The 10,276-nt window shown below is 37.1% G+C and overlaps 1 long non-coding RNA gene across 1 annotated transcript in view; it reads right to left on the bottom strand.

Moving 5' to 3' along the window:
• Positions 1 to 1,465: 1,465 nt before the first annotated feature.
• The window catches only part of LOC144578279 (uncharacterized), a 480,728-nt gene continuing 471,917 nt past the window's right edge, over positions 1,466 to 10,276 (bottom strand). The window contains exon 4 of the long non-coding RNA XR_013523753.1: positions 1,466 to 1,586. This is a non-coding gene — a long non-coding RNA (uncharacterized LOC144578279). The remainder of the gene's footprint in view (positions 1,587 to 10,276) is intronic.

Raw genomic sequence — 10,276 nt, 5'->3', positions numbered from 1 at the left:
TCCCAGGTCCCTTCAGGTATATTACTGTAAATGTACTTCTGTAAATGTATAGAGTCTACATTTAGTTATTGTTTCACATGTCTTTGTGAATTGAACTTCAGTTTCTAACTCCAAACAGACAAAATTAAAGAAATTAAATATCTTATACCCTATGTTTGCCCATGCCATGACCAACAAAATTGGATCACAGTAACTTTGGCAAAAACATAATTTCTCTAGTCTGCTCCTATTTGCTTAATAAAAACTCCATGTATCTCAAATCCCTCCTGAATAATGCCTGAATCATGTCATCATGTCTCACCTTTTTGTCAGCAACTACCTGAACAGGAACCACTTTCATCCTCCCCTCTCAGGTCTGTCCCTGGAGCTATGTCTGTTATTAAGGATCCTGATGCTACAACCAAAGGTACTATGACTTGTGCCTGGGATCCTTGCTCTGCTCCATCCTCTTTCATTCTAAATGGAAATAAGCAAGGCTTCCTGTTCTGACTGTCCTGAGCTGAACTACTTTTCCCATCTTTAGTAAGCCTTTGTGACATGATCAGCAAGTCAGGTTTATTGCCTGATGCTTTCTCTATCTTGCTGTGATTTTCATAAAGTGTCTTTTAAATTTTATTCTCATATGTAATCTCCTCCTGCCAAAATGTACAGTGTATTAGACTGGGATACAGGTATAGGTCCTGTTCTCAGCTCTAGCTGGTACACTGCTTATTCCATTTTGTGTTTAGAAAAGCCTTGTGCTCTTCTGATGTCCCCAGAGATCCTAACCACAAGACTTTAAAGATGTCCAGATCTTGAATCAATGAGCCCACAGAACAAAACTCGATTACGTTTAGCACCACAGGCTTACAAAAAATTGTAGGAACACTATAATTTGACCCAGAAATCACATTACTAAGTATATACCCCCACCAAAAAAAAATTGTTCTACCAAAATGTATACTCATATGTTCACCACAGCATTATTCATAATAGCCAAGACATAAAATCAATCCAGATGCCCATTAGTGGTGAACTGGAATAAAGAAAACGTGCTACATACACATCATTGGATATTACACAGCCATAAAAAAGAATGAAATCATGTCCTTTGCAGCAACATGGATGCAGCTGGAGGCTAATTTCCTATGTGAGTTAATGCCAGAACAGAAAACCAAATACCATATATTCTTACTTATAATGGAAGCTACATAATGAGTACACACCAATATAAAGATGAGAACAACAGTTGCTGGAGACTACCAAAGCAGAGAGGTTGGGAGGCGTGAGGGTTACAGAAGGTGGCTTGACAATCTTAGGTGGTATGTAACAAATTCTTTCGAGGCCAACAAACATATGAAAAAATGTTCATCATCACTGGTCATTAGAGAACAAGGTCAAGAGATTGAGACCATCCTGGTCAACATGGTGAAACCCCGTCTCTACTAAAAATACAAAAATTAGCTGGGCATGGTGGTGTGTGCCTGTAGTCCCAGCTACTCAGGAGGCTGAGGCAGGAGAATTACTTGAACCCAGAAGGTGGAGGTTGCGGTGAGCCAAGATCGTGCCATTGCACTGCAGTCTGGGTAACAACAGCGAAACTCCATCTAAAAAAAAAAAAAAAACCACATTGAGATACCATCTCACACCAGTTAGAATGGCGATCATTAAAAAATCTGGAGACAACATATGCTGGAGAGGATGTGGAGAAATAGGAACGCTTTTACACTGTTGGTGGGAGTGTAAATTAGTTCAGCCATTGTGGAAGACAGTGTGGCGATTCCTCAAGGATCTAGAAATAAAAATTCTATTTGACCCAGCAATACCAATACCAGGTATACACCCAAAGGATTATACATGTTCTATTATAATGGCATATGCACACGTATGTTCATTGTGGCACTGTTTACAATAGCAAAGACCTGGAACCAATTCAAATGCCCGTCAATGATAGACTGGACAAAGAAAATGTGGCACATATAAACCATGGAATACTATGCAGCCATAAAAAACGATCAGTTCGTGTCCTTTGTAGGGACATGGATGAAAGTGGAAACCACCATTCTCAGCAAACTGACACAGCACAGAAAACCAAACACCACATGTTCTCACTTATAGGCAGGGTGTTGAACAATGAGAACACATGGACACAGGGAGGGGAACATCACACATTGGGGTCTGTTGGGAGGTGGGGGGCTAGAGAAGGGACAGTGGGGGGTGGTGAAGTTGGGGAGGGATAACACTGGGAGAAATGCCTGATGTAGGTGATGGGGGATGGACGCAGCAAACCACCATGGCATGTGTGTACTCATGCAACAATCCTGCAAGATCTGCACATGTACCCCAGAACTTAAATTACAATTTAATAAAAGTTTAAATGGCTTGCGAGTGTTGGTAAATGTGTGAATTCATTAAATGTTTTACTTCTAATTTCTTTTTTTTTTTTTTTTTTTTTTTTGAGACGGAGTTTCGCTCTTGTTACCCAGGCTGGAGTGCAATGGCATGATCTTGGCTCACCGCAACCTCCACCTCCTGGGTTCAGGCCATTCTCCTGCCTCAGCCTCCTGAGTAACTGGGATTACAGGCATGCGCCACCATGCCCAGCTAATTTTTTGTATTTTTAGTAGAGACGGGGTTTCACCATGTTGACCATGAGGATGGTCTCGATCTCTTGACCTCATGATCCACCCGCCTCAGCCTCCCAAAGTGCTGGGATTACAGGTGTGAGCCACCGCGCCCGGCCCTACTTCTAATTTCTTATATCTTGAACTATGCTCACTACCTGGATGACAGGATCATTTCTATATCAAACCTGCACATGCACCCCCTGAACCTAAAAGTTGAAAAAAAATCATAGGAATATGAAGTTGCCTCATACCAGTTTTCAAACTGTTTCATACAACCTGACCATCATTCTACAACTGTTTAAACCATTGAAGTTATGAGGGAGGTCACCTGTGCGATGCTACAGGTGTCCATGTTTCTTCTTTATTGGCAATGTGCATTGCAAATGTTTTAAAATAATGAAATTTTAGAATCATAAGAATGTTTACAATTTTATTTCATTTTTTTCTGTTTTCATCTTGGCAATCTATTCAGTGCAGTGTGTTCTCTGCATATTTACAATATCCTTGCTTTTCTCTTTAGTGTCCCAAGATACTATAATAGAGCCTAAGTCTACACACACCAAAGTAAGTGATACATTAAAAGACAAATGTTAGCAGATGTTTGAATAGCTGTTTACCTGTGCCAAAATGAACTGATTAAATGGCCATTTCTTTAAAAGAAAAAAAAGCCAAAGTACAAAAGCTAAAAGACTCAAAAAGAAAGAGACATTTTCTATTTCCTAATATCACTTTATATGCATAGGTAATGTTGAAGTGTCAAAAGATAATTTCTATGTAACATTTTTAAAATGCAAATCTGGGGATTATCTGAATATTCTATTTGTATGTTCAGGAGGCAAAGAATTATTTTCTCTACATTATAAGCTTTTGTCAATGCCGTTAAATTGATCTCTTCCTGTTCACCTAATGTGACTAATAATTTAAGGTAGGTCAATAATAATTCCTTCTCCTACATGTAACTCCTAAATAAAAGATACACAGATTTTCAAAATGATAGGTAATAGTAAGTTTATGGTGCAAACCTGGCAGACAATATCTTAACCAAATAATAAGCCATCTAATAGCATATGCCCCTGATATGGTGGTATGAAGAAAAGGGAACATCACCTGTGTGGTTTTCTTCTTCAAACCATAACTTCAGAACATTCATGAGAAAATATAAGGAAAACCCAAACTGAGAGACATTCTACAAACTACTTGACCAGGACTCTTCAAAAGTACCAAAGCCATGAAAGGGAAGAGCAGGAAACAGTCACAGAGCTGAAGAGACTAAGGAGATATAATGACTAAGAGCAATGTGGTATCCTAGACATCTAGGAAAAGAACACAGTGGAAGAACTACGGAATCTTCGTGAAGGCTATATAGTTTGGTTAATAGTATTGTGCCAGTGTTCATTTCTTAGCTTTTATAAGTACATCAAGGTTATGTAGAAAGTTAACATTAGAGGAAGCTGGGTGAAGTGTATAAAGAAACACTCTGTGCTATATTTGCAACTCAAAGATAAAATTATTTCAAAATAAAATGTTTATTTTAAAATAAACTTGTAACTCTGAAAGACGATAAGTTTGTTAATTCATGAAACTTCAGTAAAATATCAAGAATGGGATGCAAGAAGTTCAGTTCTGGTATATATGTATATCTATATCATCTATACCTACCCCTAAAGATAGAGATAGACATATACAAATAGACACACACACACGGACACACACACACACAACACAACACAACACACACTAGCTTTTTAATAAGCATGAGATGGCAGGGATAGGAAGTGTGTTCTGCTTTAATGTAGGCAATAAGATGCACATAAACTTTAAAGTCCTCATGAAATCTAAGATTTCTGTTTAATATTTATGATAATTCTTTCTTTCCTAAGCCCATTAGCTCACTTCTCCATAATGCATCAGTTCAGAGTGACATCTATAAAAGTGTTTCTTGCCAGGTTTTTCCCTCTAAAATTCGTATTCCTTATCCCATCTGGCTTTGCAAATACATGAAATATATATGTTGCATCACATTATTTAAAGCAGCTTCTTCCAATGACATTCACTGACTGCAAGCATGGCTTAACTGTTCCAACATCTGATGCAAATGGCTTCTTTAATTCTCCTTGGATCAAGCCACTCATCTTTGTGTCTGACTGTTGCTTATCATCATCTGTGGAGCAGTCTGCTCTACTTTTCTTCCGTCTGTTCAGGCTTAGGCAAGCTTACTGTTGAGCAATTGCATTCTCGCTATTGCCAAAATAGGTTTTATTTTATGTAATTTTACATAGCCGAACTGCTCCCCTGACAGTAGCCACCCCACTAAATCCAAGCTCATCAAACTCACGGTAATAGCAGTGGAAGAGATAAAGCCAAGACTCCTTTAAGTGTTGACGTCAGGAAACAAAGATGCAAACCCTCAGAGTACATATTTCTGTTTTTTTACCATCCAGGACTAGATAACCAATTTAGAAAAAAAGGGAAGGTACCACATTATCATCTGTGATATTCATTCAGTTAAATTTAAAATGCCATTACAAAGATAATATTTGATCTTAACCATAAATGCCATATATCTAGTAGTAATGGTTTCAGGATATACAAATCTCTCTATGAATATCAATTTAAGATGAGCTTGTATCTTTTTTTCCTTTTGACAGAGGATGAAAGTGATTGCTCACTTCTTGCATTACACTTTTCAGCTTTCAAAGTGATTCGATAATATGTATGCATCCAAAAAATTGGGAATAAAATATTTTAAGAATTTACCAAATGACTAGCAACTTTGAGAGAACACATTGATGTATGGCTGTTCTCTTTTACTGATATTTGAAGGAAGAAAAATGGGGCAGTCTTGTTCTCTTCACTGAGACTGGGAAAGAGATGCTGCTGCATTATTCCTTGTTTTATCTTAATATGTATTCCTTGTTTTATTTTAATAAGATTATGTGAGAAGTCCGATACCGGATAAAAATGTGATATTGTCATTTGTGAAATATTATTTTCCTTTATCTACATCACATCTGAAAATAATGATACTGCAAATGTCATTTGTTTTGTATTTTGTCTTACATTTTATACTTAAACTTTTATGTGATTTTGATCTAATAAAAACATAACTCAGGAAAATAAATCAATGGTATACATTTATCAAAATGAACTTGTGATACTTTACATAATTCAATAATTTTCTAGTAGACCACAGTAAGACATAATATTCCCATGGGGACAGATTCACATTCTTAGAGGAAGTGCTCACCTAACTGATAGGCAGCACAAAGAAACACACCAAGAATGTTGTTGGGGAAGAGAATATCCCAGTAGCATATGGTCTGACACACTTGGCCAGTTTTATCCAGAGGAAGACAGCAAAATGGGCCTGACGTGTCCAATATATACTTCATCAACAGTGAGCACTTTCTTCTATATCTACCAAAGGAGAACCAACCAATCTGCCCACCACTCCTTGCTATACCTTATTAGGGAACAAAGGCAAAGTACTTACCAGTCCTCTAAAGAAATGACGTAAGAAGTAAATAAGAGGTAAACATCTTACTCTGTTCAGTTCATTTACCTCTTATAGTTATTGTAAACAATAACTTTATTGTTATTGTAAACAACTCCATAGTAAATAAAGTTATTGTTCTTCTATAAAGTTATTAGAAGACTGGTAAGAAAATGTATTGTTGACATTAAATAAAAGAAGCTTAATATGTATAGATAGTTATGCAGAAATTACATTGCAGTAAGGAAGTGGATATTTCTGTTACACTATGGCTCAATGTGGCACAGATGACTGGCTAGTGTCCAACAAAACTTTATACTCTCTTCCCTATGGAAAATTCAGTGCTGTAAGCTATTGACTCTCCAAGGAACTACATTTTCCAGACTGCCCTTATATCCAAGAACCATGTAGTTAGTTCTCTCCAGTGGAAGTCACTTCCATGCTGGGATTTTTTTTTTAATTCTCCATTATCTTTTTGTCTCTTGACCTAAGAGCCCCTAAGTGATGCCAAAGCCACAAAATGGAAGGAACCTAGGTCCCTGATTTATTACATGGAGGAAACTTCCTACCTCCAGGAACACCAATGTAGAACTGTTAAACTTGCTAGGAATAAGCTTTTATCACATTAAAATGCTAAATTTACAGTTAAGTTGTTACAGCAAAAACCCTATCTTATACAGTCAGGTATTGATCCAACAATACATTAAGATAAATAGGTATAAAAAAGTAAGCAGCATCAATAATTATATCCTATGAAAGCTTCAGTGTAAGGGAGACATAATAAACAGAAGACAAACTCCTTTAAGAAACATGTAATTAAATATAGAAGCAAGAAAGGTAAAAATACCATTAATATATATGCCATCACACGAGCAAAGTGCTGAAGTAATATGACATTTAAATGTGGGTTCATAAAAACCTTTGCCTTTTTTGAAAAGAGATGTCTAAATTATGCTTTATATGGTGAGAACAGTAATCTCAGACTTAATACCTAATTGCCTGATGTGGATTTGTACCAGCTATGATATGCGGTTTTAAGGATTAATGGTAGAAGGAGCTGAACTTCCACTGTATAAATCAGCCCTCCCAACTATTCTTAACATTGAATTTGCCACCTGGCCACTGTGATTAGTATCCCAGGCTACAGAGTATCACTAATTTGTCTACTTGGTAACAATCTGGGTGTTCCCAATTATTTTGGTCATTTAACCCACACTAAAAGATAGAACACAGATCTCTTTGTCATTCTCTGAATATCACTATCCTCTTTTCTCACATTTTCTGCAGAGGCCATTGTTGGTAAAGTCACCTAAGTTCTCCAGGGTCTAGAGCAAATCCCTTATTAAAAATTCTAACAAAGAACAATTCAGCAGAAAAATATGAACTCGATGTGTAAAAGACCATGACTTCCATTTCTTAAACGATAAGGACTAAGCACCAAGTGTAATAATCAATCTTTCTTGTGGAGTCTCTCTTTGGTTATTCAGATTTCTACTTTAATTTTTCTTCTCTTGTAAACATGCTGAGAAACAATTCAGCTCAGATCTCCCTTAAGCTATGAGTTTCTAATTCCACAGAAAATACATCCTTTAACACAGATGCCAAACTCTCCCCATAAGCTTTAGAAGGCCTAAACTCTGCCCAAGACTCCCTGTAGTCAATCTTGTGAAGGAGAGAGGTTATTTCAGAGCTAAGGGGCAAAGTGGGAAGCAATGCTTTAAACAGTGGAAAGGAGGTCCATCATCCCATTCTCCCTACCCTGCTCTGCTCTTTCTTTTCTCCATAGCATTGATCACATTGGATCACATCACACCATGTTGTCTATTGTCTCTTTCCCTATTGGAATGCTAACATTATAAGGGGAAACATCTTACTCTGTTCAGTTCACTTATATATCCCAAGTCTCAAGTGTGCAGATTTTCCCATGTAGACACTCAACAAATATTTTCTCAAAAAATAAATGGATGAATGTCAAACCAAGCACCATTCATGTCACCACAATTTCAAAAAACCACCAATCATATTCCCATGAGCAGGTCTATTCTAGTCTTACCAAGACCAATATGGTAAGATGTTTATTTTTGTGTCTCTGGGTTCCTCCTCCACCTCCTATTTCAATCCAAACAGAAAACTTTGTAATTCTTGCTTTCTGGAATTTGGCACAGGAGAAGGCAACAAAAGCCTGTAGTCAATAGCTTGGCTTGTTTTTTGAAAATGCATCAGAGCCTTTGAAGAGAGTAGGCCAGATGTCCTGGTGGAGAAGGTCAGAGGAAGGACAGCCTTATGGTAGAATAAAGCAAAAGTCCTTAACTTGAGAAGAGACAAAGGTCGTCAGGTTCCTGGATAAGCGATGACAAAAGAGGTTCACTCAGTGGCTTGGCAGCTCTTAAAACACTGAAACATTGGCACATCATAAGAGGGTAGAGGCAAACCGGCTGCATTTGATTTTTACTTTAGTTGAATAGAGATTTAGAACTAAGATTTTTAAGTCAATAATATGGAATTTTTTGCATACCTGAGATTATGAACTCTAAATTTTACTACACAAATGTTATGCTGTCTTAGGCCTTAAGAACTTAAGAACTCAAATTGATTTGGCAATTTTCTGGATTTTCAAATGACTTGTTACAGACTAGGAAACATCTAATGACCCTTTGATCTAAAAAAGGCCCTTGGATTTGTGACTGGCTGAAATTTATGACCTGGAAGTTCTAAACTAACTTGATCCCTCCAGAGCAATTAACCACAGAAAATATCTCATATTGACAACCAGAAGATAACATTAACAATACCAACTTCTCTTTACATTCTCTTCTCATCCTAGTAGTCAAGGTTCACTAAATTGGCCTGACCTAAAAGGAGAAAATAAGTAGAGTAGCAAAAACTGAGAGGAATGAATAAGACTCACAGATAACTTTTTTCTTTTTTTTTCTTTCTTTCTTTCTTTTTTTTTTTTTTTTTTTTTTTGAGATGGAGTCTTGCTCTGTCACACCAGGCTGGGCTGGAGTGCAGTGGCATGATCTTGACTCACTGCAACATCTGCTTCCAGGGTTTGAGTGATTCTCCTGTCTCAGCCTCCTGAGTAGCTGGGATTACAGGAGTGTGCCACAACACCTGGCTAATTTTTGTATTTTTAGTAGAGACAGGGTTTCACCACCTTTGCCAGGCTGGTCTCAAACTTCTGACTTCAGGTTATCCACCTGCTTTGGCCTCCCAAAGTGCCTGGGATTACAGGCATGAGCCACCATACCCAGCCAGATAACTTTTAATTATATAATCGGGTACTTGAATTTAATGCCAAATAAAAATTAAAATGTTTAAAAAGGATACCAATATGTTTAAGTGGGAAAAGATCTTTAATATGCATTCAGACCATTTTTGGGAAATGTACAGGAAATTGGACTCTGAGAAATATTCTACATAAGTTCTTCCAACAAATGTTAATGTTTGTAAAATATATTAGCAGAAAGAGTGAGAAAGAGAGAGTAAGAGAAAGGGTGAGAGAGAGAGAAGGGGAGATGAAGGAAGGAAGGAAGGAAGGAAGGAAGGAAGGAAGGAAGGAAGGAAGGAAGGAAGGAGAGAGAAAGGGAAAGTGTTAAGGGACTGGACTGAGTTTTATACCTGATTTTCCAAGTAGAAGAAAATATATGAGTCCCACAATTACTGGACCTGAAAATCATTTGAAAGAATGTTCTTTCTGAGACAGGAAGGAAAACCAAATGTGAAGTTTTCAGAAGGGAATAAATTAATTAAATTAGAAATAATGGCTATCTTCTTCAGGAAATTTCTAACGAGAAGGAGTCTTAGGGGAGAATTATAGAAGAGAGATTAGAATTTCAGAGACTTGCTGGGTGTCCATTCCTGTAGATTTCATAATCTACTCGTATATATTCCCAGGATAGAAGGAAGGGTGAGGAGCAGGGAAGGGAAGGGAATCCCTGATTTACACTAAAATTAACTCCAGATGAATTAAAGATTTAAACATAAGACCTAACACCATAAAAACCCTAGAAGAAAGCCTATGCAATACCATTAAGGACATAGGCATAGACAAGGACTTTATGAATAAAATACCAAAAGTAATGGCAACAAAAGCCAAAATAGACAAATGGGATCTAATTAAACTTAAGAGTTTCTGCACAGCAAAAGAAACAATCATTAGAGTGAACCAGCAACC

The sequence above is a fragment of the Callithrix jacchus genome, chromosome 11 (assembly GCF_049354715.1).
Source record: "Callithrix jacchus isolate 240 chromosome 11, calJac240_pri, whole genome shotgun sequence".
Classification (NCBI taxonomy): Eukaryota; Metazoa; Chordata; class Mammalia; order Primates; family Cebidae; genus Callithrix; species Callithrix jacchus.
This window is presented reverse-complemented; position numbering and strand designations above follow the sequence as displayed.